At 41.3% G+C, this 26,770-nt stretch overlaps 1 protein-coding gene across 3 annotated transcripts in view; it reads left to right on the plus strand.

Moving 5' to 3' along the window:
* Positions 1-26,770, plus strand: part of LOC122788133 (histone acetyltransferase KAT7-like) — a 1,071,811-nt gene that overhangs the window by 628,479 nt on the left and 416,562 nt on the right. The gene's annotated exons all lie outside the window — the stretch shown is intronic.

The raw sequence follows: 26,770 nt of genomic DNA on the forward strand, positions 1-26,770 counted from the left end.
TGATTCCTAAAGGCAGTCACTGTGTACCATATTTCGTATCTGTCCATCTGTTTCTCTTCCTTTTTTTATATATGAACACAAAACAATTCCACTCAATAGCGGTAATAAAACCAAACTAACAAAAAGCACTATTCAACGGCAAGTTTAACAAAAATGCAGGAGGAAAACCTTTAGAGTATCACAGATTTATTCTTCGCTTTTGTCAAATATAACCAGACTTCTTCAGAATACCATCATAACAAACACACAGTTGTTTTATAAAACATATAAACCAATGAAAACATCTATTTAGGGCTAGTGTTTGTCTTATTTTGCAATATTTGTATGAGTTACTGTCCTATGCACTATTTTACTCCTCTGTCAAGGTTTATTTGTTGGCCATTTCAACATGTCTGATCATGGCTCCCATTCTTTCAATGCATTCTCATGTCAAAATGTTTAAAAAAATTGTACACTTTATTCATCTGCTTTTACTGTAATTGTGTCCTTAATACTTTATTAACTTATTTTTGCTGTGCGCTCATAAGTGTTATTTTATTTTGCTGCATTTAATACTGCTTGTTAGTAGCCTAATTCAATTTATCTGTTGTTTTAAGCATTTTAAGCTTTGGTCTTAGCACCTGTGCTTCAGGTGAGTTACTTTGCATTTAAGAAGGTTCTTGTGGTCTACACTCTTGTGGACAAACCCTTAACAAAACCTTCTCTCCATAAAGTCCTGCATACCATTGCTAGAATCTCCTTGTGTTTTGACTGAGTGTGCTTCTCAAACAATTTGGAAATATAGATCTGATAAGTATTATTTTTTGGTACTTTTTAACTGTTTAGTTCTGCACTGTCTTAATTTTTGCTTGACTGAATTATTTATATATTTGCTGGCATTGTTTTCTGATACTCTAAGTGCCTCCGTTTTGATTTTTTCCTAATTTATTGCTTTCTGGACTTGTTTGTAGTTGTTTTTTAATTTAATTGCATTTATTTAAACTGTATTTACTTTAATATTGCTACACGCTCAAATGTGCTAGCTTGCACTGCATTTGAACTGTTTTTACTGCAGTTTTAGCTGCTTTTCTATAAAAAAAAACAAACAAAAAAAAACAAACAAAAAAGTTCTAAGCTTGCTTCCCGCCTTTCCTGTAACTAGTTTAGTCCAGATACAGAATTGTTGTATCTAGGACTGTTTGTAAGCTTTTGAGCCCCCCCAAGCCTTTCTGTGTTGGAGGGAAGCCTTCTAGCTTATGAATGGGAATGGTAAGCACTAGGTAGCCTATCTACCATAAGAGGAGTGGTTTCTGGCCCAGAAATTGTAGTTTATTGGCAGTTTGGGCAGTTTTTTCATCCCTTTCAACTTTCTGGTTTAAAAGCCTGCATTTGCGTGGGTTTGCGCTTGTTTAAGCTCTGCACAGCGGTGCCGAGTTGAAGTAAACTATTACTGATGCCAGAAAGTCTGCTCTTCAGTTTTTCCCTTAGATCTTGCTAGTTATTTCTCTTTCTCTTGCACTTCAAATAGCTTAATCGCTTTGCACATCAACAGGTTTTTCTAGCAAATATTGTAGCACACCTAAGTGCCATCAGCACTAGTCGTTCTTCATGGATATAGTTCCAGTACTTTAGTAGTTACAACCACTCCTCCTGGCATGATTAAAGGGCAGTTCCCTGTGCTTTCTCCTATTAACCTGGTGCACGTGGGCATTCTGAGGCAGTGTAGCAACTGCCTTATGTACACAGACAGCCCTTTCCTCTTACCTCCTAACACTCAAACTTGTGAGAGATGCACTTATATCACCAAATTGGAAGCTATGCATGAGCCAGTCAAGACTGGGCTAGCTGGTCAAGAGGAGAAGGTCAACACCTGCACCACACCACATGAAACACATAGCCATCCAGAACACCCACCATCACAGCTCTCACATAAAAACACAAACCACACACTCACCTTCGCAGAGGCTCTCAATAGAAATTTACCCAAACAGCAGAGATCTCCAAGACAGAAAAGCACTCCACCACCACAACACAGCACAAACCACAGGACACATAGCTTACCTCCACAGTGTGCCCCTAAGCCCCTAAGGCTAAACTCCTTGTCCAGTGCACTAATCATAGGTGACACAGTTAGTGAGGCACACAGATGTCCCACTCACTAGGTTGAATAAGGAGAAGGTAACAGCCAGCTGTCTATCATGGGCAAGAATCCGACACATAATACACACACTCAGGTCACTCCACAACAAGTACAAGTATGACTTTGTCATTATCCATGTGGGTGTGACTGACCCGAGTTGCACCTCCCTGGACTACATGAAAAGCGACGTGGTGGAGCTCCTGGATTATGTGTCCCAGGCAGGTATGACGCTAGCCCTGAGCAGTATCCTACCATCACCCAGAATGGTACCGCAGTACAAACAAAAAAATGATTGACTTCAACAATTGTCTAAGTTTCTGGTGTCATTCTAAGGGGATCGAGTATCTCTCTGCTTGGGATGACATGATTGACAGACCTTGATGCTTTGCCAGAAATGCCCCTCATCTGTCACCCCTAGGTTTCCAGGTTCTGGCTAAGGCTCTTGCCACCCCTGTAGTGCCCTTTTTAGGTGGTGTTCCAAAAACCACCGTAACAGATATAAATAAATGCAATCCGTCATGCTGCTCAATGCTAGAAGTCTAAATCTCAAGATGCACTCCCTCGAAGCACTCCTCAAAATGGAGAACATCGACATTTGTGCTGTAACGGAGACCTGGATTAAAGCGGCAGAAAGCACCCCTGTGCTACCAGGCTATAACTCATTCCGCTCCTTTTGGCCCCGAAACATGGACCAAAGCTCCAAAGCCGGTGGTGTCTCCATATTCATAAAGGATATGCACACCTCCAGACTAGTAGCCTAGCATAATGTATCTGAGATGCTTCAGGTACAACTAACACTGGGTAAGACAGCAATCCAGGTCATAGCCTGCTATAGGTCCCCAACAATGTCCCTAGACTTTCACTCCACGTTCCTAAGCACCCTGGAATCTGTCAAGGTCCAACCCAACACTGTCATACTAGGAGACTTCAGCTACCCCTCCATCAACTGGGAAAACTACTCGAGCACCAATACACTGGCCCAATGCTTCCTGGAATTCATCATTTCCAATGCCCTGGACCAGCTCATTCTGACCCCCACTAGAGGAAGCAACATCCTTGACCTGGTTATTACTAACATGGTCGACCGTTGCTTTACACCAGTAGTCAGTCTCTCCCTTGTCAGATCCGACCATAAACTAATCACCATGGAAATCCACATCTCGCCCACACCCCCCACAAAGGTAACCACCTTGAAAAACTTCTCCAAAGCTAACTTTGGGCTCCTAAAAACAGAGGTGGCTAACTTCACGGCACCCATGTCAATGGAAAATAGCTCCATGATTGCCAAATCATACATCAATGCACTGTACAAACATGTACATACATGCATGGAACTAGCCATACCCAATAGAACCAAGACGCTCTCCTCCAAAAAAAAAAGGAAGCCAATCTGGTGGTCCCCTGCCATTAATAAACTGTACGACAGAAAGAAGAAACTGTTGCAGAAAAAGGTGAGGTCCCAAGACCAGAAAAACTCCCTTATTAGCCTCAACAAAAAGTTGAGATCTCCTAAACTCCTCCTCACATAACACACTAGAGAGATAAAAAAAAAAAAAAAAAAAATTTTTCCATATTAGAAACTTATATCTTAGAATCTGTATAGCAATTATATGTTACAACTTTGTTTTAACTTGACTCTCTCCAAAGATTTTATGTTCTGTCATAATGTTTAATAATTTTTAACTTGTTTGGACCATTACTGTCCATAATTTGTAAATTTCGTTGGAGCTTTTCTCCCCGGGCCTCCACTGAAAATGGACATATATCCAGCTGGACTAGCCCGGTCAACAAATGTAAAATAAAATAAATAAAATAAATAAAAAGCTGCATTTTCCAAGGCCAAGAATACAGCTTCCATGGGACCTGATAATATCCCTGGCTGTGTTCCACATGAACTACAAAACGAACCAGCACCACATCTCTGTTACCTGTTCATTCACAGCTTCACCTCAGGCTTTGTCCCTACCGAATGGCACACTGCTACAGTCATCCCTCTCCATAAAGGGGGAGCGACTACAGACCCTGGGAATTATTGCCCCATTAGCCTGACAAGTCTGATATGTAAAGCTATGGAGCGCATCTTCATGGACCTGATTAATAAAGATATAGGAAATCTCCAAACTCTAGACCCCACGCAGTTTGGCTTTGTGAAAAGGAGATCATGCCCGCTCAACCTGGTTGACTTCTTTGAGTCGGTCACCAGGGCTGTGGATGAAGGTAAGGCAATGCATACAACCTACCTCGAGCTGGCCAAGACCTTTGATACCATTCCTCTTTCGGGAATTATTGATAAACTCACCAAACTAGGCATCAACCCCTATATCAGTAGGTGGGTTGCAAAATGGCTCACAGATAGAACACACAGTGTGAAAGTAGCAGACTCCAAGTCAGACTGATGACCAGTCACAAGTGGAGTCCCACAGGGATCGGTCCTGGGTCCTCTCCTGTTGGACATCTACTTCTCAGAAGTCCAGGCCAACACAAAGGGACTCTGGCTGACCAAGTTCACAGAAGATTGCAAGCTGGGAGCCATTATTAACTCCCCAAGTGATGCAGACATCCTACAGAAAGGTCTCACTGAGACCAATGACTGGTGTCGAAACCATGGCCTTAACTCATTCACTCCAATGGAGCTCAGGAAGTTTTCACTGTAAGTTCCAATAGGCGGAGCCGAAGCCTTTTGATAGAATCAAATTATGTCCCATATTTCTGACAGATGTCCACATTTCTGGAACCATAGGGTTTATGAAATAAGTAGAAATGGCAAACTCTTCAGCACAAACTATTTTTATAAATGTAGTATTCCTTATGTTCTGTTTCTTAAACCAAAATTTATAAGTCACAGTAAACACAAGTAACTATTATATCTGTCATATTTTGTAAACAACTTGCAATGTCTCAGCAACCACTCAAGTTACACACATACTGTCAGCAGCATTTTATTTATCTAGATGATAGCTTTCTGGTGAGGCTAAAGAGTTCTGTCTGTGTTACTTGGTTGTTGAGATAGTTAGAAAGAATTGAAAATTATATCTATATAGGTTCATAGGCTGGTACTAGGCTGTCGGCCTTAGGGCCTATACAAGCCTAGCCATAACAGTTTCCTGGATATTTTTTCCCACAATATTTACTTCCCTGGACCCCTGTCTAGCAGGGCGACTGACGTGATCCCCGGTGTGAATTTCCTATCTCCCATCCAATTGTCAAGGTTCCTTTTGAAGAGGGCCAAGGAGGTGCTCTGCTTGACATGTATGGGCAGTCTGTTCCAGAGTATGGGGAGTCTCTGGGTCAGGAACATATGCCTCCAGCATGTTTTGTTCATTGTAATGACAAGGTTTAGATCCCTGGAGTGTGTGGCTCTGAGGGATTGGGATTTCTTTAAGTGGAGCATGTCCAACAGCTCAGGGTTTGACATGGCCTTGTATGTTATGCAGAGATCGCCTCTGAGTAGACGATAAGCCACAGAGTAAATCTGGAGTTTTTTTAGACAGTCAGCATAGGGCATCTGCTTTAGGCCTGTGATACTTTTAATGAGGTATTTCTGCGGCCTTTCCAGCAGTTGCATATGCCTTGTGAGGTACATACCAAATGGGGCGTTGTACTCTATAATGGGTCTAGTGAGGGATGAGTACAGTGGGACAATGACCTTCTTTTTTCTGGATGAAAAGCCCTTAGTGATGAGGTGTGCCACATAGAAGGATTTCCTGACTGTTGTGGCGATGTGGTTATCGAAGTTGAGACCACTGTCCACCTGTGTCCCTAAGTCTCTCAACAAACTTTCAGTGTTTAGTGTACTGCCACCTTTGTGGTAATTCATGGGTACATGTTTTTTCCCAAAGGGGATAACTATACATTTCTTGGCATTAAGCTTGAGCCCATAGCTCTGGCACCAAGCATCTGTTTCTGTAAGGCCCTTTTGTAGAATATCCACATAATTTGGGGATTCAATAATGGCTCCCAGTTTGCAGTCATCTGCGAACTTTGTTAGCCAGAGACCCGTAGTGTTGGCCTGTACTTAAGAGAAGTAGATGTCAAACAAGAGCGGTCCGAGGACTGAACCCTGAGGTACTCCACTTGTCATAAAAACAACAGTTAATATCTATTTACGTGCACAAGACAGCCGTCAAATATTAATGTAGTTGAGTTAGCCATTGTGTAAGCTTTAAGAGGAAATCTTTTACAACCTTGTACATGGCATGGTATTGGAATTATCGATTCAAATATGAATAAGAAATATTTGACACCTAGAGACGTCAGCAGGAGTTAACTGCAGATGCACCTGGAGGTGTCACTCAGATGTAAAGAGTTAAGCTTATGCTAAAAAATGCTTTGTTATCCCCTTTGGTAAAAACTAAGTTCCCACTAATTACCACATTGATTGGAGCCCACTGAACACTGAAGGTGTTATAAGAGATCTGGGGGTGCAGGTTGATAGCAACCTCTCCTTCGACCACCACATTGCCACTGTGGTCAGAAAGCCCTTCTGTGTGGCACATCTCATTACCAAGGATTTTGCATCCAGGAAGAAAGAGGTCATCATCTCTCTCTCTACTCTTCCCTCATTAGACCAATCATCGAGTATAATGCCCCATTTGGCATGTACCTGACTAGACACCTGCAACAGCTGGAGATGCCACAGATGTACCTCACGAAATGGATCCCACACGGACAGACTCAAAAGACTCCAGCTATTATCTGTCTCATATCACCTTCTTAGAGGCGATCTCTGCTTGACTTACAAAGCCATGTCTGACCCAGCTCTGTTAGAAATGCTACATCTAAAGAAATCTCAGTTCTGCGCACCACACGCTCCAGAGACCTCAACCTCATTACCACAATCAACAGAACATGCTGAAGGGACAGGTTCCTCACCCAGAGACTGCCCATGCTCTGGAATAGACTTCTCTTACATGTCCAGCAGAGCACCTTGCTGTCCCTTTTCAAGAGATATCTTGATGAGTGGATGAGTAATAGAAAGTTCACCCTGGGGATCACTCTAGTGGCTCTACTTGATAGAGGTACTGGGAACTAAAGTTGGGCGTCACTTCTGTGTGCTAGGCTTGTAAAGGCTCCAGGGCCATTAGCCTAGTAAACACCTATGAAAGGTGTGCTACATAAGAGTCCTGTAAGAAAACTGGTGGGTCCTCCTTGGATTCTTAACTTTTTGCTAGAGAAGCTAACACTTGCTCCATTTGAACCAGCTCATCTGGCTGACTTGAGGTTCTTAACATGGAAAACAGTTTTACTAATTGCTCTGACATCTGCAAGACGGTATCAGAGTTGGAAACTCTTATGGTGGGTCAGCCTTATTTAATTTTCTACAGAGACAGGGTTTCTTTGAGAACTAATCTTTCTTTTATTCGTAAAGTAGTATCTTGAGTTTCCATTCAGCCAAGCTATCCATCTCCTTGTGTTCTTTCCTGAACGCAAATATAAGAGAGAAAAAGGATACTCGGCACAGTGGTGCAGCGGTTGCGATGTTGCCTCTCAGGATGAGGTTCTCCGGTTCGATTCTCGGCCGGGGTGCCTTTTGTGTGGAGCCTGCATGTCCTCCCTGCATTCATGTGGGTTTCCTCTGGTTGCTCCGGTTTCCTCCCACGTTAGAGAGACATGCATCTAGAGCGTTTCTCCTTGGGCCTCCTCTGAAAATTGGCTTCGTTCCAAGTCAGACTTTCTCTGTTAACAACTGTTAAATAAATAAATAAATACTTTTGATGTTCACAGACGAGTCGGGTACTGTCTTGACAGAACAAAATCTTTTATTACTTCTGATCAGTTGTTTGTTTCTTGTGAATGCAAGAAGAAGGGACAATCTATGTCAAGACAGTCTGTTGTCTCAGGCTATTACCCTTTGTTATCAGCATCACAATAAAACTATTCCAGACAGAGTCAAGGCATACTGTACCAGGGCCTTGGCTTCATCTGTGGCTTTTTGGTAATGATTAGATTCTAGAAATATTCTACAAATAGCAGCTTGGTTCCCTGGACATTATTTTACAAAGCACTACAAGACCTTTTTCAAGTGTAGGTCAGGCTTTGCTAGGACCATTCTGCAGGAGCTTTTGGACCCTTCCAACTCACAGATATTGTAAGCTACAGTAATCTATCCATATATCTTAGGCTACTGCAGCAATGCTGAATGTGATGAGCATAGAACATTTATGTAAGTAAACTTACCATACCAGTAGATGTTCAAATGGTCACTGCTGCAGTAGTCATTCCATCCCTCCACCTCCCTTGTTTTCTCATGTGTTTTTTATGGGACGGTATGGACAAGTGTTTTTGCTTTTCCTACATTGTCCTGTCAGTGCTTAGCCTTCCTCTCTTAGCATTAAAGCTATGAAGGGCTTGGCACCCAAACCTGTCCTTTGGTCAGTCTAATGGTTTGGGTGCATGGAAGGTGCCCTGAAGGTTTGGAACCTGGCCAGCTGTTATATCCTGTTCAGGATCTAGCCCATATAACTTAGGCTTCTGAAGTAATGATCATTTGAACATCTACTTCTATGTTAAGTTTATGATACAACTGTACTATCCATGTTGTCTTCTTCAGTCTGTCTCAGGCATCCCTCCCTCCCACTGTTCCTCCTTGCAGATTATCATCCTTTTTTGCTTCTTCTGGCTGACTGTGCAGACTTTCCAAAGCCTTTATTTAGTGCTACTTGTGCAGCACCCTTTTTTCCTTATTCCATTTTGGGAACTTTCCACTTGTCTTTCTGGGAAAGGGTTCCTTTTCTACATTATTTTATGGGAACAAAGTTGGGCAAACTTGATCTAAGACAATCATTGAGGGCACTCAACACTGCCCTCTGTGATTTTCTGAGATTGAGTTTTCCCAACTTTGTTTCCATAAACTAATGTAGAAAAGGAACCCTTTCCCAGAAAGACAAGTGGGCAGTAGAGGAGGCAGAGCTTTCTGGGCTGAAGAATCTGAGATGCTGGCCCCAATCTGGGTGGATCCAGTAATCCACACGTTGAGACAGACAGAAGAAGAAAAGCACAAAAGGCCAACAGCCGACTATGTTAAAACTGTTGTGGATGTAAAAAAGTATGTGAGAAAACTTAATTTACATTATTTGTTACACGATGTGTCTAAAACCAATAAGGTATTTTTGAAGCCATCTAATTTTTGTCCCAAGTTACATCACACTCTGAATATATTTGAGGAAATTTGTTTACAGGATATTTCTCAGTTGTTAGACAGCACGCATAGAGCTGATTATAACCTCTCATCAAGCGAGGTCAAGGCTTTGAAAAATTTGAAGGCTATGTGTGACAGGATGAGATTCATGAAAAGTGATAAGGGCAATAACATCGTGGTCATGACAATAGAGTCCTATACAGAAGGTGTTTTGAAACTTTTGAACAACACAGAAGAATATGAAGTTATATCACTTGTTGAGATACATAAACGACAAAGTGCTATATATTCGTATTTATACGAAGCCCTCATGGAGGGTGATATTAGCTGTGAGTTATATGATTTTTGTGTCATAGAACAGCCACGTATAGGGGTATTTTTTGGGATTCCCAAATCACATAAATCTTTAGTGAATCCCCCTTTTAGACCAATTGTCTCTTCGTCTCATTCGATCACTGAAGGATTAGCTCTTGTCATAGATGCTTTGCTTGGTCCCACTATTAATCAAGAAATGTCTTTTTTACGGGATTCATGGCACTTTTTAGCAAAACTAAATACATTTCTTTCAACATTTTGTTTCGATCCAAAACAACATTTAATGTTGACAGCAGATGTGGTATCTTTGTATACCTGTATACCCCAGAATTTAGGAATAGAAGCAGTGAATAATTTTTTGTTGAAGCATTACAATGGTTTCTCTCAGAGAACAGTTTCTTTGATATGTAGGTTTTTAGAGATCATTTTAGAAAATAATTTTTTTGTGTTTGAACAGACTTATTATAGGCAAAGAAAAGGAGCAGCGATGGGCTCTCCAGCTGCTCCTGCATATGCTAATGTGGTAATGGCAATGTGGGAGCGTGAATTTATGCCATTCTTGATTGATAAATATCACATCATGTTCCACTGCCGTTTTATTGATGATTTGTTTTTTATTTTAGATCAAAAGGATTTGAATATTGATTTGTTTCTTAAAGATATTAATTCTTTTTCAGTGTATATCAAGTTTGTTATTGGTAGTAAAGGCATTAATGTAGATTTTTTGGATGTTAATTTAAGGTGGGATGATGAAGATATGAGATTACATAGTACCATTCATAGGAAAAAGACCTTTAATAATGGATACCTTCATTATAAAAGTGGGCATCCAAAACATGTTATCTCTAACATTCCGAAAGGTCAGTTCATCAGAGCTAGCCGTATGACGTCAAAAGAATCAGATGCTCTGGAAGAATTTGGGTTCATCATTTCTTTATTTCTTGACAGAGGTTTTCCGCGAGTGGATCTCATGAATATAGCTACTGATGTATTTGATAGACGCATCAATGATTTTTCACCGATATTGAGTACAAACATGGATAGTATTAATACTATGGCAGTTAAATCTTGTAATAGGGCGACCAGTAGCATGGTTTGTACGTTGGGAATGAATTCGGATATCAAGCACATTAAAAACATTTTAACAAAAAATTGGAGAGTCATCAGAGGTAATGCTGATATGTTTAGTGTCTTGGGTGAAAAACCATTTTTTGTTCAAAGAAATGATAGTAATTTAAAGAAAATCTTAACACAAAGTAAGGGTTCTAAATGTAGCACCAACACAATTAAGAAGGGAATGCACCGTTGCAATGATTGTAACATGTGTAGGTATATTTCTGTAGGGCCCTATATTTCTGTCATGACTTCGGAAAGAATTTTCTCAGTTCCTAGTTATGTGAATTGTCGCAGCTCGGGTATAGTATACATAGCACTGTGTTCGTCATGCACCGCATTTTATGTGGGTATGTCGACAGGGGAGCTTAGGACACATATTAGGGAGCATTTATATTGTATAAAAATGAAAGATGAAAAAAATGCTCTTTTTAAGCATAGTATCGTGTGTAAGAATTTTAGTAAATTTTTATTTTCTATATTAGAAGTTTGCTATAAGGATATGAGGGAAGGGGATTTTAAGAATTTTTTGTTACAGAGGGAAACCCAGTGGCAAATTAAATTAAAATCAGATCACCCACCAGGACTTAATGAGTCTATAAATGTGAAATGTTTTCTGAAATACCAAAAGTTAAAAGTAGATAAGAATAATGATTTTGTTTGCTTACACATTACATAAAAATGTTTCACAATTTTTTTATTATTATTTTTTTAAATGAATGAGTCATTAATTGAATGATTAGTTTTATTGGGCTGTTATTAGTGTTGTATTTAAGGTTCAATTTTGTGTGTATTTTTTCATTCTGATGAAGTCTACGGACGAAAGCGGAAAATAAAATTGTGTTACGCTATTTCTGGGGTGTTATTACAGCTGCTGTTGGCCTTTTGTGCTTTTCTGGTTTTGTTTTGGTCGTTGGTTTTTTACAGACAGAAGAAGACAACATTGAACTAGCAATATGATAAGTACATAACTTTCTTAAGCAATTCAAACTGGCAGACTTCTCTCTGTATTCAGTTTCTTAAAAACTTCATGGAGATATGTTTAGCCTTTCAGCAGTGAAAGAAAATACTCTCTTTGATCTGTTCCTTTGACAAGCAGTTCTTCAAATACCTAATTAAAGGAACTAAACCTTCAAGACTAGATAAGATGTGGTGTGAGATTCATGTCCCAGTGAATCCCACCTACATGTCAAGCAGATTAGCACCATTGCCACCTTCAAGGTAAATGATAATTGGACAGGTAGACTCAAATTCACCTCCAGTCTGTCCTGTTTTGCTCTCTTTGAGTCTGGAGGGAAATTTTGCATATGGGTTATTGGCTGGGCTTGTAATAGCTTGTGAACTGATTGCCTATGAACATATGAATGGGATCTAATGAATACTTGGAAACAGCATACCATCCCCTCTCTTATCCTTTATAGAGAGAGAGCTGGAAAGGATATCACAGCAAGTCTAAAAGAAAGAGGTTATGCCCTTCAGATGACTGATTTTCCTCAAAACAGGCCTTTCCCATGAATGCCTTAGTCATGGCATTGGGTGCACATACCTTGGACATCTTTAGTGCAAGGCAGCCGGAGTCTCAGGGAACCAAAACTGCACATAAAAAGATGATGGCAGTTATTCAGACTCCCAACAGCTTCAGTACAGTTTGGAAGCTGTGATTCTATATATTATCAAAGACAACATTACAGTTATGTGGTATATAAACAAACAGATAAAGGGGAGCAGACTTTTACCATTTCTACAGGTTAGACTTGATGGTTTAGGAATAGGCTTTGGAGTGTAGTTTGCTGCTTGAGGCATCCACTGTATCAGCTCAGGAGAACTGTTTGGTAGATTGGTTAAGCAGAACCTGAATAGATCTACACAAGTGGATGCAAGACAGTGACACACTGTCAGACCTCACAAACAGATTGGTTGTAACGCTGATAGATTTTATTGCTTCATGCAAATATGCTTGGGCAGTAGATGCCTTGTCCTTAGACTGGATAGGTCTTTTTAGGTCTTTTTTTTATGTTTTCCTTCTTCTACCCCCTGTTCCCCAGAGTAGTTGAAAAGTTGAAGGAGAAAAGCCAGAAATTATCATGATTGTCCCATTGTAGCTCAGGTAGTGTTAGTTCTTCCACCTGATTCATTTGGCAAAAGAGAAATGTTCTTCATTCCACATTGCTGCAGTCCTAACTATTGGGTAGTCCGCTGTCCAGTCGGCCCGAATACCAGAGTATATGGCTGACGTCGGTCAGGGCGCATTAGACTGACGTCAGTACGTCAGGGTACTAATGCGCATGACCGACGTCATATCCTCAGTCTTTTTTGCCGCATGGTCCGATGCAGAAGCAGTTTTGCGAGTGCAGGTTGGCGTTCTGAAATTTTCTGAAGTCGGAGTTTCAGACCGAATCAGAGTTGGCTAAGTACCCGTTGGGAACATTTTGGTTTTCTTGCCTCAGTATTTAACCGGATGTCAGAAAAAGTGAATAACTGTATTTCTTGTGGGAAACAGATACCTCATAGGGATTACCATACCTTGTGTATACCTTGTTTAGGGCCTGAGCACGACGTTGTTGGATGCCGCTCTTGTGCTAGGTTTAACAAACGCACTATTAAGAGACGGTTAGACTGTGCCAGGTTAGTGTTTGGGAAGCGTTGCAATTATAAAATGCCGTCGGATGCTCCGACGCCCGCTTCGTCCAAGAAGCGCAAGGACAAAACAGCGAAGCCTAGGGTTGATGAACCGTCCGTCCCAGACGTCGGTTCTTTAGAAGGCTCAGTGGAGCCAGAGGTTTTGCCAGGAGTTTCTTTGGAGTCTCAGGCAGAGACTTTACTGTTACAGGATGTGCCTTCTCAGGAGGTAGGCCAGGCTGAGGGGGCTTCTCAGGTAACTGTTCTTCCCTCTCTTCCCAAGGTAGTTAGGGCCTCTCCTTCTGTTTCTAAAACTTCTTTGCGAGGTAGGCCAAGTTTAGCTTCAGTGGGGGCTTCTCCTAGCACTTCAGGTTCTGTGCCTAAGAAACATATGCTTAAAATGGCAGAAGATTTGATTACTATGATTAGAGGTTCTATGCCCCCTCCTGATAAGAGGCCTAGGGTGGAACCTGAGTTTGATAGTTTTGAACAGTGTTCAGAGGCTTCTGAGTCTTCTGCGGAAGATTTGCAGGAGTATCCTCCTTATTCTGATTCTGATGTGGATGATTCCACTCCTACAGCGTCTCCTCCTGAGGATTTCTCATTTTCAGAGACTCTGCATTCCATGAGGGAGCACTTTAAATGGGAAGGCCAGGATTACTCTGATTCCAGGAAAAGGCTTAGGGAATTCTTGTTTATACCCCAGCATAGGCCCTTAGCTATACCTCCTGTGTTGAATGTGGTGGAAGATGTTTTTGCAGAGGCTTCCCTGAACCCTGATTCTTTGCCTCCTGCTCCTGTTAAACCTGATAGGTACTATAGGGTGCCTGAAGCTCATAAGTATCTTTTAAGAGTCCTAGGGCAGACCCGGAAACTGTTTCTCAGGGACCTAAAGGTGTTAAGGCCTCTGTGGTTAAAAACCCTGTTCCCACTGATAAAGAGGCTAGGGCTTTGGATAGATGGGGAAAGAAAGTGTATACTTCTTCCACTTTAGCCATGAGGGCGTTGAATTGTCAGTTTCACATGCTAAAATATCAAAATTATCTCCTTTCACAACTGAAATCTAAGGTGGATGCTTTGGCGGAAGGTATTGAGTGTAAAGAGTTGCTGGATTTAGTTCATGTGTCTGAACAAGTGGGTAAACATTCTTTGCAATGTGGTTTTGATGCTGTACAGGCCTCCTCGAGGGTGGCTGCCACTAGTTCTGTTCTTCGCAGGCATGCCTGGTTGAGGGATCAGAATTTAGCTGAGCATGTTAAGACAAGGATTTTGGATGCTCCTTTACAGTCTGATGTGTTGTTTGGTTCGCCTGTGGAAGCAGTTTTAAAGAAAATGGAGGACAAAGCTAAGTCTATGCAAACTGTTAAAGATTTTTTGCAGGTGCAGCCAAGTTTAGTAGAAATTGGCCTACTAAGGGATGGACATATCCTGCTTATGATTCCCAGTCTAGGGGTAGGTCTAGGCGTGGTAGGGGCAGAGCTCAAGGTTCTTTTAGGCCTAGAACAGGGAGTTCACCTGCTCAGACTTCTGGTGAGGGCAGGGGTCAGTCCTTTCGTAAACAGACCCAATGACCTGCCTTTTCAGCTGCCAGTAGATTCTCGTCTGGCAGCTCCTTTGGGAGGAAGACTGTCTCTTTTCAAAGAAAATTGGGATTTAATTACTCAAGACAGATGGGTGTTGGATATCATTCACCACGGTTACAGGTTTTATTTCCATACATTGCCCGCTTTCAAAGGCATGCCAGACGTTCCTCCTCCACAAAGGGAAGAGGCTCACAAGCAAATTTCTCTGTTACTCCAAATAGGGGCCATTCAGCCAGTCCCTGTATCAGAAAGGGGCCTAGGATTTTATTCTCGCCTGTTCCTAGTACCAAAGAAGGGGAACACGTGGAGACCAATTTTGGATTTATCTATCCTCAACACTTATCTGGACATTCCCAAGTTCAAGATGTTGACGTTACAACAGCTTTTACCTCTGCTGGGCAAAGATCACTGGATGGTAACTTTAGATCTCAAGGAAGCTTACCTTCATGTGCCTATAAGACTAAGTTGCAGGAAGTATCTGCGTTTTCGAGCTGGAAATTCTCATTATCAGTTCTCTGCATTGCCCTTTGGCTTATCTACTGCCCAGAGTATTCACAAAGGTTCTGGCTCCAGTGATAGCTTACTTCAGGCTAAAAGGAATTCAAATCTATCCTTACTTGGACGACTGCCTGATTCTGGCTCAAGAAAAGGAAGACCTTCTACAGCATCTGGAATATGTTATAGCAGTGCTAAGATGCCTAGGGTATTCTGTGAGCGAAATAAAGTCCAGTCTAGTACCCTCTCAAGACATGTGCTTTCTGGGTGTGAGACTGAATACAGCAGCCCAGATGGCCTTTTAACCCCGGACAAACAAAAGAGTCTATCCCTTTACTTCCATCAACTATCTCATCAGTCCGTGCTGACTGCAAGGACAGTCCTTCAAGCATTAGGGTTCATGGCATCTTGTATTCTGGTGCTTCCCAATGCCAAACTGCATATGAGGAAGCTGCAATGGTATCTCAAAATGTATGGACACAGCACTGCCAGGATTTGGACACTGTCATTCAAATAATACCTTGCCTTCAAACAGAATTTTTGTGGTGGGCTCAGGAATGTCACCTAAACAAGGGACTCTCTGTGACCCGGCCAGAGGCGAGTCAGATTTTAACGACAGATGCCTCGGACATTGCTTGGGGAGCTCATCTAAATGGAAAGTGGATACAAGACAAGTGGCCTGCCAGACTACAGCATCTACATATCAACATGAAGGAGATGTTAGCAGTCCAGTTTGCATTAATGGCTTTCAAGGAGTTACTTCTTCCAGGGCAGGTGTTGATTCTAACAGACAACACAACTGTCATGTGGTACATCAACAAACAAGGGGGAACACATTCTTATCCTCTATGCAGGCAAGCAATGATTTTATGGGAGACTGCGCTCAGCTTGCAACTAACTCTTCAGGCAAGGTTTCTGCCGGAGCACAGAACTCCTTAGCAGATGTGTTAAGCAGACAAATCATGGATCCCCACGAGTGGAAACTGGATCTTCATGTATTTCAGCAATTGACAGTGTCATGGGGAACTCCAGACATAGATCTGTTCGCTTCTCCACTAAACCACCAGCTGCCAAAGTTTTGCACAAAGGGGTTTCATCACACAGCTTGGAAAGTGGATGCTCTTTCTTTCAGTTGGAAAAATCTTCATGTGTATGCCTTTCCACCTCTGCCTCTTCTTCCAAAGGTGCTCTTAAAGGTCAGACAAGACAAGCCAACGATGATTTTGATAGCTCCAGATTGGCCTCGGCAACACTGGTACCCACTACTGAGGAGTCTGGTAAGGAAGCCTCCATGGCCTTTACCTTTGATTCCACATCTGTTATCTCAGAAGGACGGTCATCTGCTCAATGTCAAGCTTCACTCTCTTCATCTAACAGCCTGGCATATTCTGTGTTGAAACACAGCAGGTCTCAACTTCCTCAACAAGTTTTAAATGTGATTATGGAAGCTAGAAGACCTAGTACAAGGAAAGTGTGAAAAATGGAAGAGGTTTTTATTTTGGAGTACAGCAAAGAATTTGGAGATTTCTGAGCCTAATTTGAGTGTGGCTCTTCAATATCTTACTGAGTTATTGGACAAAGGTTTGTCCTTCTCTTCCATTAAGATTCATGCTGCAGCAATTTCAGCTCACTATGATTGTGACCCACCATTGTTTTCGCATCCTTTGTTCAAGCAGTTTCTTAGAGGGGCAAAGAATATAAGACCCCCACGTAGAGCCACTACTCCTGCGTGGGAGCTGAATTTTGTGTTGGAAAAAGTTACTCTACAACCTTGTGAGCCTGCGGCTACTGCTGAATTGAAATACGTGTCATGGAAGACTGCTTTTCTGTTGGCTATTACTTCTGCAAGAAGGGTGTCTGAGTTGCAGGCCCTTATGGCAGTAGAGCCCTTTTGATTTTCCATAAGGATAGGGTATCATTACGTACTAATCCTTCCTTTATGCCTAAGGTGGTTTCTAGTGTGGCTTTAAACCAAACTATTCATTTGCCTACTTTTATGCAGACCCCAAAATAAAGGGGAAAAGATTTTGCACACTTTAGATGTACACAGGCAATTGCGTTATTATTTAAGCAGGACTAAGGATTTTAGGCAGTCTCAGCAGTTGTTTGTTTCTTTTGCTTTGAGTTGGGCAAGCCTGTGTCAAAACAAACTATTTCTAGGTGGATTGGGTTTTGCATTGCATTTTGTTATTCCCATCATGGCAAGGAGATTCCAGCTGGGATTAGGCCTCATTCCACTAGGGCTACTGCCACTTCAACAGCATTTCTAAGGGGTGGCAACTAAGGATATTTTGGAGGCAGCTACTTGGAGTTCAGTGCATACTTTCTCTAAGCATTATCACCTTCCTCTCTACTCTAAGTCTAGGGCTGGTTTTGCCACAGCTATTTTGCAAGGCATGTTGTCAGCTCCTGCTTCTTTATGATTTGCCAGCCTCCCTTACCTCTGCTTTGGGATTCTACCCAATAGTTAGGACTGCAGCAATGTGGAATGAAGAACATAGTACAGTTTTGTACCTACCATAAATGTAGATGTTCGAGGATCCACATTGCTGCAGTCCTCCTTCCCTCTGTGTTTAGGGGTGGTTGTGTAGGTGAGGTTATATGCTGATATTTTGTATATATTTTTGTATATATTGTACATATTTTTGGTGCAGGTATATTGGGCCTTGTCTTTTTAGGGTCTTCTGACATCTGGGGCAAGAAAAGACTGAGGATATGACGTCGGTCATGCGCATTAGTACCCTGACGTACTGTCGTCAGTCTAATGCGCCCTGACCCTCTGGTATTCGGGCCGACTGGACAGCGGACTACCCAATAGTTAGGACTGCAGCAATGTGGATCCTCGAACATCTACATTTATGGTAGGTACAAAACTGTACTTTCTATACTGTTGCCTCAATATGTAAACTTCCTAATGCAGTATTGGGAGTCTACTCCGGTGGGGCCATCATGCGCCAGGTGGGTAACGCTGCACTTTTTCCTTTCACTTCACATTTACAACCTTGCTTCTTCTCCACTCTTCTTCTTCTTCAGGTTCTTTCAAGAGGTGACATAGACTGCATCCCTGGAAAAGCCAAACTAGCAACCTTGAAGTAGACATGGTAAGGAAGAACCAAAAACTATTTTTATTCTGTCCATCCAATCCAGATGCGGATCCTCAAGCTTCTTGACTGATCTGAGACAGCAAAACTAGTGCACCAGCCTTGATCTTCTTTAATCTTTTCCTGTCCATAATACAACTAGAGGTGAGGCTGCCTTAGATCTTGCTTGTTGCCTCAGCATTCAGATGTAGTCGCGATCTTCAGCAAGCTAAGTGCTCCGCCTTTTAAAAAACTTTTAGGTGTTGTATTACTTGAAATTTTTTCCAACTATATTCATATTTCTTCTTAATCTATTGATGTGAAGGTTCCTTTTCAAATACTTTTCTTTTGCTGCAGGAAATTAGGCCTACTTTCCTGCAGCCTTGTTATATTATAGATGTTAGATAGTTAACTCTGTTGTATTTCTTTCTTTCTTCCTTTTCTTCTAGTTAGTCTATCCCTTGTTCAGAGTTGTCATTATTTCTAGTGTACACCTTGTTCAGAATTGTAATTATTTCTAGCCTTTACAGTCAGTAGCTGTTGAGAATAACATTAAGGATCAGGAAAGAAGTTTTAAAAAGTGCTTACATTGTGGCCACAAGATGCTCTCGCAGGCCTGTCATGACCGTTATATGGTGTCTGGGGGTGGAACTTCTCATGATTGACTGTTCTGTCTGCAAGGCCTTCGGTCAGCATGCCTTGTTAGACAGAAGGAATAAGCTGGTGATGAAGGGTTTGCTTCCCCATTTTCAGTGACAAAGAAGCACGGAAAGGAAAAGGACAGGGATGGCAAAGAAAAGGTTAAGAACAGATCCAAAGGCAGGGACAAAGATCTGGAATCCAAAAGGAGAAAACATGAGTCTCCTGGTGCTGGACATTTGAAAGTATCTGCGTCGGATCCAGCTGTTCTTTGACTATTTCAATATTTCTGACATCAGGTCCATACTCCTTGGAGCTGATTGTTATTGCTGACAAGTCACCCATGCTTCTGATCATAGGTACTACTGAGGTGGATCTTTGCATGTTTCCTTCTCAGCCTTCAATACAGCCTTCATTCATGTCCTTCAGATCCTTTAAGAGTGCATCAGAATTAGATATGGATCATATGGCGAAGGTCCTTATCAAGACACAGGTAGATATGCATGTTCTTCCATTCCCCTCTGTTTCAAGAGTGGAGTGGACTGGGCCCCCATCCTCTTGTATTTATTGCTTCTCTGGATGGACTTTTGTATCTAGTGTTATTGGAACAGACAACCCTTCCATAGTCTTTGGTTTCATTGCCAAGTACCACCTTAACTTCGGCTCCAGAGGTTTCTAATCCAGTCAGCCTTGAGACTGTTGGATTCAAGTGGATCTTGGGTCCAGTGTCTTAATATCGGCACTTCTTCATCATCTTCAGGCCCATCACATATGGTGCCCTTTTTGGTGTCAGAGTCTTCGGCCTTCAAGTTGACAGTACCGATCGTCTCCTCAGGTCCATCTGCTGTGTCGTGTTCTGGGATACCAAAATCCAAAAAGAGAAGTGACCTTCGCTAGAGAACGCTAGAGAAAGTTTCAGTTTGATTTCATTACCTGTGGGGTAACACTCTTCTGTTTTTACAAGTGTTCCGGGATACCTTCATCGAGGCGACCTTTCTCTTGTATTGAGGAGACAGCACTGGCACAAGATGGGGAGGTTCATCGTATTAGGCAGATGTAGGCTCAGACTTCAAGGTTATAGGAAAGTTTATAGCCTCTTCTCCAAGAGCTGCTGCACAAGCTTCTTTGTTTTTGCATTCCCCCTTGTACACCCTTCCATCTTTGTCTTGACCCTTTATACTTCCCAAGGTCAAGCACGAGCTAGAAAGAGCTGATGGAGAAACAGGTTACCTTCCTTCCGCCCAATGTGGAGACTATTCAAGAGATCTTGTATCTCCCTTCTACCCTGGCTCTTTTTTTCTTCCGGAAAGTGTGAACCTCCATTTTCCTCTGTGGCAACAGATTGTTACAGACAAATGAGTTCTGGAAGTCATTCCTCAGGATTACAGATGGCAGTGGGAAGAAATTCTTCCTTTCTAGTAGGTCATTCCTCATCCTGCAGATCAGACTGTTTTGTTTCCATCGGTTCTTCATCACATGCTGTTCCAAGAAGTGATCGAACCAATTTCTCCTTCCCAGGTGGGGAAGGGGGTTAAAGGGGTTAATTCAAGGATATTCCTAGTCCCAAAGAAAGAAAACTGCTTGGAAACCAGTTCTGGATCTTTCTTTCTTTTGTAACCCTGTTTGTGATAGTGCCCGACTTCAAAATGATGTCACTTCACAACCTGTTGCATCATCTTCCTCTTTCCTGGTAACACTAGACTTAAAACATGCTCATCATCACATTCCTATTCATCCAGACCTCGGGTATTTCTTAAGGTTTTGTATGTTTGGATCACATTATTAGTTTTCTGCCTTACCCTTTGGACTATTGACTGCACCAGGAGTGTTCACAAAGTGTCTGGCTCCAGTTACAGTTCATTGCAGGCTACACGGTATCCACATTGTAACGTATTTAGACTTGCTTATCTTTGCAAATTCTTTTTCAGAAATGGCAGGAACATCTATCTCCGTGGTGATGGATCTCCTGCATAACTGGGATTCCAAAAGAACATGGTAAAAAACACCAAACCACACAAGCTCCCAGAAGAAGCTGGAACACTAGGAGTTCTTCTCAATCAAAAAACACCAAGCACTGCTGTAGCTGCCAGTTTTCTTTCTTTATTCAATACATTCTGGTACCTCTGCCTCATAGGCCTTCAGTGGAATAACTTCATACAATCCAAGCAGCTTTTTATATTCCATCTCAGCATTAATTCATCTTAATTTAGTTAAATAATTAAATAATTAAACAATTAAATACTTTTCTTTAATCATTATGCAGCTTAGAGCATAAAGATGTACCCCCACATTGTCACATACATCATAACTATATTAAATACATAAATTAACCTAACACAGAGTGAATGAAATTCCCAAATGGCACTTTTTTTAAAAGAATAAATCACTTCTACTACTTAAAGAAATAGCACATTTTCACATTTCCTCATACACCACAATGACTTATACATTTAAACACATAAAAAATACTTTTCAGCCTACCCCATAAGACTTGGTTATAAGTATTTATCCATGACCTATACATTTATTTTATTAAATGCAAACTTTTTTAAAATTTCATCCTTACTTTTATTGCACATATTTATTATTATTAATATCAACTTAATCAATTAATTTATTCATCCAAAAATACATTGCTTTTTAACCTAACCAACACATTTGTTCTAAGGATAATCACCAGAGGTTACACTATTCCTTTTGTCTTTTCCTCCTCAGAAAAAGAGAAGGATATCTGATGTATTGCCTAGTCTGATGGAGCAAATCTTGGACCTAAGCCACCTCAATTACTTTGTGAGACAAAGTTCTGGATGGTCACAGTTCAGTCCATTTTACCTCTCTTGTAAAAGGATGACTGGATGTGCTCCATGGATCACCAGGATGCCTACAATCATATCAAAATAGTGAGGTACTCCAGGAGATTTCTCCATTTCTGGTTGGGAGCCAGCCGTTATCAGTTCAGGGCACTGCCGTTTGGTCTCACCACAGCCCCCCAATGTTTACCAAATGTATGGCAGAGATAGCAGCATATCTCAGACTGCAAGGGTTCCAGGTGTTCCCATATTGAGACAGTGGTCTCCTTACCGCTCTGACCACAGATGTTCTGGTGTAACAAAGGAACTTGCTCCATCTTCTCCAGCAACTGGAGATTATAGTCAACTAAGTGAAAAGACTGTTGACACTTACGCAACAGTTAGAATTCATTGGATGCCACCTGAACTTAGTCAGATTGCCAAACTCTGAGTCCAGGATATCATCCTTACGGCAGGTAGTTATTCAGGGTCTTCACCATCCCTCTCCTCCTGCAAGACTTATTCTCCAGCTCCTAGGGCTGATGGCCTCAGTGATCACTCTAGTTCCTGTAGCAAGATATTACAGTATATTAAAGGAGGGTTCTTCATTGAACCATTTCACTTCAGTGGTCCCTGATTTCATATCCATTATATGCTTAAATATGCCTGACAACTATCTGCAGGACACATGTCAGTTGTTGGTTGACCTCCCCACCAGTTTTGGATGGTCGACCATTCTTCTTACAACCTCCTATGGCTACAGTAACCATGGATGCCTCCCTTCTGTGGTGGGGGTATCTCAAAGGAAAGTTTGTTCAAGGTTCATGATTACCCACAGAGGCCAGTCTTCACATCAATATCTTGGAGATGAAGAGCAGTCCTCCTTGCATTGCAGGCCTTTCAGGATTCCCTTCCTGAGGGCGTGATGTCTTTTTAGGCAGACAACATGGCTGTAGTCTAGTACATCAACAGGCAGTGAAGAACCTGCTCATACCTACTTTGTTGGGAAGCCATGAGAGTGTGGCAATGGGTGAAGTCTTCCCACTGCTTTCTGGTAGCAGTAGAGATTCCAGGAATGTCCAGTATTCTAATGGACAGGCTGGACAGGTCCATTCTTCTGCCTCATGAGTGGTCCCTCAGTCAGAGTGTGGCAACACGAATCTCCAGTCACTGGGGCCAACCTTGCTGCGATCTTTTTGCTTCATATCTAAACAACAAGTGCAGCAGTTACTTTGCCCTGATCCCTCCACAGGGCAATCACTGAAGGATGCTGTAGTTCACAATGCATTTCCTCCCATACTTTTTATAATGAAATGTATTCAAAAAGCCAGAAGGTTCAATGCCAGAGTAATCCTCATTGCCCCTTTTGGCCCTGGCAAGTTTGGCTTCCCTTCCTCTGGCTTCATCTAGTAAATCTCATCTCATCATCTCATCTCAAAAAAAAAAAAAAAAAAAATTATTTTATCGTTTTTAGTTTTCTATTATTTATTTTTTTATATCTGCATGCTGATTTGACTGTCTTAAATTTTAGGTTGACTGATTTTTTTACTTTGTATTAAAATTTGGAGCTTTTCTCCCCAGGCCTCTACTGAAAATGGACATATATCCAGTTAGACTAGCCGGTCAACAAATGTAAAATAAAATAATAAATAATAAAAAAATCCTCCCTGGATGCTGGACACCCATACAGGCCTCCTGAGTTACCCATCCAGGCAGCCTCACCCCAATCTAAAAATCTTGAAGCTAACCACATGGTTCCTGCATTTCTGATGATGGCCAAAGATGTCAGGCTGTCCAGTGGTTCCCATCTTAACAGTTTCACAAAAGCCAAGTACTAGACAGGTTTAACTTAGCAAGTGGAAAAAGGTTACTGTTTGGGTGTATTTTAAGGCAGAAGATCCATTTTCAACACCTGTTCCATCTATCCAGGATTTCTTGTCAGATCTCTTACAAAAACACTTCAGTTTTTCAACAGTCAGGTTTTATTTAGCAGCCATTTCCAGTTTCTTTCCACATTGAGTTCCAACCAGACTCAGATTGCTTCAATAAAAATTTAAAAAAGAGCTTTCTAAAAGGAAGCCTTCTGTTGAGGTCTCTAATAAAGGATCCAGTTCCTCCAAGGGGCATTATGATTATGCTGCAAGCCTTAACTCAGGCTCCTTTCAAAGTTGCAGCCACAGTTGATTTAAAATAGCTTTACTGAAAAAACAATTTTTTTTTCTGGTGGCTGTTAGTTCTGCAAAGAGAATTGCAAGCATTATCCTATGAACCCCCATGTATGGTCATCCATAAGGATAGGGTGTCTTTGAGAACAAATCCCAATTTCCTTCCAAAGTTAGCATGCAAATTGAACCTTAACCAGACTATCATGTTGCTGGTATCCGTTCCAAAATTTTGTAATAAAGGAGAATGTACTTTACATTTACTAGATGTTCATGGACATCTCAGATTTTATTTACACAGAACTGGAAACATTAGAAAAATCTGATCAGATGTTTATTGCTTTTTCTAAAGCAATAATTGGCCAAAGTGTATCAAAAGTCACTCTGTCTAGGTGACTTTCGGATTGTATAATGTTTATTTAAGAAAAACTGTGTCTGTCTTTACATAGAAAATCAAAGGCTCATTCTGCCAGCGCAGTAACTACATGTACTGCTTTTCTACACAGAGTTCCTATTGACAAGAGTTATTCTGCAGCAGCTTGGTCTGCTGTTCACAGTTTTGTGTCCCAGTACAAGGTGGATATACTGTCCAAGTCCCATACATCTTTTGACTCCACCATTCTCAGTAATATCCTTCTTTAATACTACCCAGGTGAATTTGGTAGCTTGGGAATCTGTCTCAGAAGTTGCACTGGACAAAAAGAGACAACATTAGATATGAGACTTTTCTACTTACCGTAATGTTAAGAGCCATGTGGCCTTGTTTTCATCTGGTCCAACATTCCTCCCTCTGCCCTCTCCAAAATTGTCAGTTGGTGCTCCTGTTGAATAGATGGACCTCACCAGGGGCCTTGTCCTTGAACAATCTTTGGATGCTGTTTCTGTTTTATGGCCAATTCTATAGGTAGTCTGTTTATGCTACTTGTTTGAATAATGTTCTGGTTCTGAGCAGGCAAACTCTACCCAAGGTATTTTGGGGAAGTGAAATAATTATGGGTAGGGGAGGAGTTAAAGCCCCGGATGCACAGTTTCCAGAAAGGTTGCCAAGGTCAGATCCAGTTGGATCCGATAACCCAAAGGTTGAACCAGATAAAAACAAGACAACACGGGTCTAGTGTTATGGTAAGAACTGAACTTTTGCTTAACTGCATATTTGGGAGAGACCAACACTGAAGTCTGTTTTCACATCTGAGAAAAAGATACCAGAAAGAAGTGGCTCAGGACAGAGCCTTGTGGGACTCCACTGATGACGTGGGCTAATGAAGTTAGGAGTCTTCCTCCTCTTTAGTTTTGCAAACAATGAGGTAGTCATTTGAGGATCCAAGTTATTATGAGTTCATGTACCTTTGCATACCTGAGTTTTTGTATGTATCCGTTGTGGTATATAGTGTTAAACATGTTAGCTAGATCGAGGTAAGCTGTATGGAGAGGTAAACCTTCACCCAAGGCGACAGTCACAATGTCGATAAACTTGTGATGTTAATCTTAAAAGATCTACCTTTGACAAATTCACACTGGGTCAGGTAATGAAAGAAGAGGCTTTGTGTATCTGCCTGAAAAAGTCCATAATGATTCCATCCATCACACTGCATAAAATATGCATATGAAGCTGATCAGTAAGTAATTACTGGGGTCTGTGAAAGGGCATCCTTTTAAGATTGGGAAATTAGTAGCCCATTTCCAGATACCATGGATAATAGCTAGTTTGTAATGTTCTTTTAATAATGTACATAAGGACATATGCTATGCTGTATTTGATTGCACAAATTAGGCTTCCTAATATCTCATCTGATCCATGGAACTGGTGTTTGAGAGGTGAGTGTTTCTGTAATTGCATCTGAAATGATGATCCATTTTGAATTGCACAGTTCAACAGTCTCATGTAATTTCTACTGCATCTCATTGGAAAGACCCCCATTCTCTAAACTGGCCAGTTCTTTATTATTAGCACTGGTTATGTTCTCCATTTCATCTGCACACTCTCCACTATCAAATCCCATTCTGCCATTATCTTCTCTATCCCTTGTTCGAAATGAAAATCAAAAATTGTAAAATTTACCTGGTGTTCTGGGCAGATTACACCTAGTCAACATAAGTAAATTGGTGCAGTGGTTGGTGCCTTCTGTGCAGAGTCTGCATGTCATCCCAAAGACATGCTGCAGGTGGATTGGACAGAAGAAGAAGAAGTCAACATAAGTAAATAAGTATTTTTAAATTAATAGCTTGGTATCACTGCAGTGTGCATTTTAGGTCATACTTTAGCAGAGTTTAGGCATCCTATTATAAAATTTCAACCTTGGTAAGAATAGGGCAGAAAGGTATTATACCTTCTAATGTGTTGCACATCTGAGGTGTTCTGGGAAAATTAACAAAAGAAAATAAGAGATAGGTGGAGGGGTGGAGCCCTGACCGTGACTCAGGTGACCTGAGTTTGATTATTGGCTTGGATGCTGGAGGAAATGGGCAAGGAGGTGAGAGAATAAATGGTAGGCATCATCTCAATTATTTCAGAAGGGAGTGTTGGGTTCCTGTGCGTGATCTAACATTTCGCCAGTGATGCGATAATACCATATTGCCATTGAAATCTGCATGGTGGGGGTCTGTACCTAATTGACATTGTGTGTGGCAATGCACATAATGTTAGTTTAGCAAGTCCACGCAGTCAGAACATAACAATAAATGCCTGTCATACAAGAACAAGAATGTTTAACACTGCTA

This window comes from Protopterus annectens, chromosome 13.part0 (genome assembly GCF_019279795.1).
Source record: "Protopterus annectens isolate FY-2018-M chromosome 13.part0, PAN1.0, whole genome shotgun sequence".
Classification (NCBI taxonomy): Eukaryota; Metazoa; Chordata; order Ceratodontiformes; family Protopteridae; genus Protopterus; species Protopterus annectens.